This window comes from Centruroides sculpturatus, unplaced genomic scaffold (assembly GCF_000671375.1).
Source record: "Centruroides sculpturatus isolate CEXI.00-Female unplaced genomic scaffold, Cexi_2.0 scaffold426, whole genome shotgun sequence".
NCBI lineage: Eukaryota > Metazoa > Arthropoda > Arachnida > Scorpiones > Buthidae > Centruroides > Centruroides sculpturatus.
Window position 1 is genome coordinate 42,782 of NW_019384749.1, and position 5,154 is coordinate 47,935.

Consider the following 5,154-nt stretch of genomic DNA (forward strand, 5'->3'; position numbering starts at 1 on the left):
GTTTTAAATTCGAATTTGTTATTGCGTATTGGTTCGATTATAGAACGATTGTAAACGTTTCAGAAAATTGATCAAATTGAAAATAGTTCGTTTGATTTTCGGCAATTCTCTTCAGCGGTAGGTGTTATATAACAATTACTATGGTTATTGAAATATTGGATGTAAATGGGGTTTGCTTGCAAAACCTCCGCTGACGAAGTCGCGGGTAACAGCTAGTATATATATATATATAGATTTAAGGAAGCTTTAGAACAAAGGTAAAGAATTCATTGTTTTTACAGAGTGGCACGTCGCTTTAATTTAGCCCCTCCTAATGATCTAACGTGCTTCTGTCAAGGACGAAGTTTTCCTAATATTGCAATTAAATCTTTGATTAGAGAAGAATGTGAAATGAAGAAGTAATTAAAGTTTAAATACAATTGGAGGTAATACGGTTTCGAAAACTATCAGTATAATTATACAAACTCTCTCTCTCTTTCTCTCGTAATATTGCATTTTTCTGAAAATTTAATTTAAAATAAATTAAGATACATCGAGAGTCACAACATTCAGATCAGAGTTTTCTTGCATCTCAGATGTTTTGGTTGGATTAAAATATATACATAAAATCAATACCTCTAGAAACTATATCAAGTGATACCGTCTGCCGTATGCAGATCGATAAAATTGCAAATATACTTTATATAGGTCCTATATATATATTATATAAAAGAAATACTATATAACCTATTTATTTCATGTAAATCTCGGTTAATTCATTTCAACATATTGAGAAATATTGCATATTCTACGATTTTGAAGATTATTATTAACGTAGCAAAACAATAGTTTTAAATAAAAACTATGATTGAATCTGCAAGAATCTATGAATCTAACCACGAATTTTAAAAAAGAATACGTAAATCTTGAAAAATGTTCTTGACAATCATTTTCATTTTACTATATATAAAGCTCACCAGTATATTTTGGTGTATATCGTCAAGACTCTCCAAGATTTTTGCATTTTTGGACTCAGAGAACCTTGAAATACCAATAAATGCAGAAAGAAATTGTTTTTTTTTTCTTTTGTATGTATGGATGTTAGAGTGAGTGAATGAGGGTGAGTGGGGGTGATGGGCACAATTTTGTTCACCCTGTTTGAAGCTTATCAAATCTTGTACATTTTGTCGAAAGTTCTGAAATTTTGCAGGGAAGTTTGTGTATTAGAAGAATTGATGTTATTAAATTTTGGTGGTTAAAGGTAAAAGGAAAGGGAGATAAAGGAAAGTAGTGTGTCATACTTCAGTCTTAATGACAATTTCACTCATTATGAACATTTAGGATTTTTATAAAACCCGACCCTACCCTCAAAATTAAGTTTTTGTTATTTCATGATAATTAATGATATAAAAACTTTTTAAAAATAGAATCTGATAACAGATAGCCCTGTACATAATATTTAACTCTTACTGGGAAAGTTACGCAACTCGTTGCTAGATTTTATTTATATATATAGCCTATATATTGATTTTTTATACAGATCTAGTTCGACAGAAATTCGATAAATATGAAGATAACTTTTGCCGTGAACGATTTTAATCAATGAATATAAATTTAAAATATTCTTTATAAATATTCTATCTCTAAAACCAACGAAAGATGATTTATAAGCATGTTTGAATGTCTAGTCGATTAAAATCGATCTGTAGCAAAATGATACGATTATTTGTTATAATTGTTTTTACCATCATTTCATAAAATATTTTAGTTCATATTACATAATATGGTATAAATTTAGTGTAAATAGTATAAAAAAACAGTTCTAAATTTATGTAGCTAAACCATTGACCGTTGTTTCTGAACTCACGTTTCAAAAGTACATAATTTAAAATTTTACCAAATAATCGGGACAAATTGACAAACTGGCCGGGAAGCAGGGACCACAACATCAAACCGGGACAGTCCCGGTCAAAGCGGGACGTCTGGTAAACCTATATATGAGATGACGGCGGGGGAAAGAGAAATATTAAATCGAAACCTTTTCAAAATGAACGAGGGATGCGTGCGTAATCTGAGTGTGGTTGTCAAGACCGAAACAGGTCACTTTTACAATTTAACCCGTTTCGTTAAATAATACATTATTCTTACTCAATTCCGGCCAAGAACCTCTCGAAGACAGAAAACAAAAAGTGAAAGGTTCAATCTACAATTCACAATCGTCGGTGATCCAGCGGCGATCTAACGGAAATCGACAACAATCATATGAATACGTCATAGATAAATAAGATGGCCCCGAGCAGACTAATCAGAAGTCAGGAATAGCAGTCGTAGGCGAAAGGGACGTCGAAACAGAAGACAAATGGAATGAACACGGAAGAATTGACTCTATTTGTCCTTGAAATCCGAGGTTTTTTAAAGGATTTTATCCCCAAATTAATCGATTCAAGTAGTCCCGATAGTTTCCTATTACTTTCTGATTGGTCCATGCTCTCCAGGTAAAACTGGAGGAGCAGATCGGAGCGAGAAACATCGATCTGTGATGATCAATTTGACATCTTAATTCGACTCCGTTCAAATGATATTGATCGAACTTTGGTACTTTAGCTCATATCTTAAACTATCATGTTTTATTTTTCGATATCAAGAATTTCGATGACTTTAATGACTATAACGCAATTCTTTTTTTGTTGTTAAAATATTTTTTGTGCGTTTGGTAAGGGATTCGGACCCTAACTTATACAGGTAAAAATTCCTGAGCTTATAATCACGAATTTTTACACGATAGACTTTATAATCAGACAGACAATGCACAAAGAAAGTAAATAATTATTTAAAAATTGAATATGTAAACAAAAGTTAACTTTAAAATAAAAAATAAAAACTAGTTTGCTAATATGTAATTAAAAACATTACAAATTACAATTAAATTTTATGGTTACAAAATAAAATTTATACAAGATCTGCTTTTATAATAAAATATACTGAAATAAATTTCAAGCTTATAAAAATAAATTGAATTTTTCCATTTAATTTATATAAGTATTTAAATTAATTAAATTTGNTAAATTATATATATATATATATATATATAAATATTCAAATTTAATTAATTTAAATACTTATATAAATTAAATGGAAAAATTCAATTTATTTTTATATGCTTGAAATTTATTTCAGTATATATATTTGTATTTGTATTGCCTGTGAATAAAATCTAAAAATGTTTGCCAGATACTTTTTACAATTTCAAAAATAAACCTATTATTTGATATAGCATTAAAAATGCAAACGTATTGATTGAATAAAATCCTCATGTTTATCATTTGTTATATTAATAAATTGTAAATTTTGGAAAGAACAAAGTAGTATTTGTTTTAACAGACATTACATTAATGAATTTCAAAACTTACTTATTAATTATTACTTTAAATTTTTATTACTAACTTTTTCTAACAAGTTTTACTGATTAATACTTACATAATGATAATCTCAATTAAAATAATATATATAAATTCATCTTTATTTTTTACTTCTTAATGATTACACTCTGTCTGCAATGATTCAAACAACGCAAGAGTATGATTTGTGTCCTACCCTACGACTAATTATTTCTTATTTAAGCCATGCCAAAACCCTAACTTTTCTCTTACAAAACCACTCTTTCACCACATTGGCGGTGTGTTTGGTGTTGTCCTGTTGGAAAATCCATCCTCTCAGCATTTTTTGGCGAGCATAGGCAGCATATACTTTACAAGGATGTCTTTATACTGTAACCGATCCATAATTCAATTGACCCGTACAAGAAGGCTTACATCAGTTAAGGAAAATGCACCCTAAAACATTACTGATCCATCTCCGTGTTTAAGAGTGGTTTTTGCTGACGTGGGTTGAATCTTTCATACTTGGACAGTCGGATATAGCGTTTGCCATCACTCTCGAACAGTAAACGTTTGGATTCATCTGAACAGAACACTTTACACCACTGATCTAATATTTACGATTGATGAAGTTGCGAAAATCTTCTCTTGTCTTACATTTTTTTGGCTGAAATGTAAGGCTTTTTTACTAGGATACGTGTCACTATCTCTTGATTTATTTTGATATAAAATGTATAAAGCATCGTATATTTTTTCTAATTTATACCTTAAAGTTTTAACAGGTTATTGCATTTAGAATACAATTTCTGTGTATCTTTCAGCTATTAATTAGTATATAAAAAGGATAAGAGCAATTACTCTTAACTCTTTTTTATATATATTTTAATGAATATTTGATATTTGTTTCTCGCCGCTCTATCAATGTTCCTGCTCATAACGAGAAAGGTTTGAGTTTAAAATCTAAGTTTTTAGACCCGATAGTTTTTCTCTACGAGCGTCTGTAGTGCCGGATGAAGAAAAAGAAGAAAATACAGCTTTCTTGGCGATCTTTGCACTTTTCAATTGCTAATATTTCGGCAATCTGTTAATAGAAAATCTTGAAATTTTGCACACTACCTAAAAAAACAATTTTCCTTCGAACGAGATATTCTGAATTACTTTAGACGTTTTCGGGGCGAAGAAATCGATCCCCGAAAATTGTAACTCTGATTCTTGTATATATAGTCATCAGTGACTTTTTTACTTGGCGGGGAGTCACCGCCGTGACTCTTGATATAAATCAATTATTTTATTTCTTATTATAATAAACAAATTACTGTTTGGTTATCAATCAATTATTTATACTACAGTGACTGTGGATCGTACTAGAAGAAAGATCGTAGTTCGAATATCCTTCAAGATGTAGGCTATCCAGAACATTTGTCTATATAAGGGAAGCTCATTTGTCGGTAGCGAGGGTGAGGGATGATTAATTCTTCTTCATTCTGACTGTACTTTTTAGATCAATCTCTCAGATCACCTCCAGAGCAACCTCCTATATTCTTAGTTACGTCACCGTATGGACATTCTAATTAAAACCGTTTAGAAAAGCATGAGATAATTATTCTTTTATTACAGTCTAATTCTTATTTTATTACATAAGTGGAAGAGTTATTACTCCGTCTCGTATTAATTTTTAGAAACATTAGAGTATTAAGCATTTATTAATCTACAAGTTACTTTCACTCTTAAGTTATTCTATTTTTTATTGTTTTTTTAATAAATATATGTTTATATAAAATAAAATATAAAAATAAAT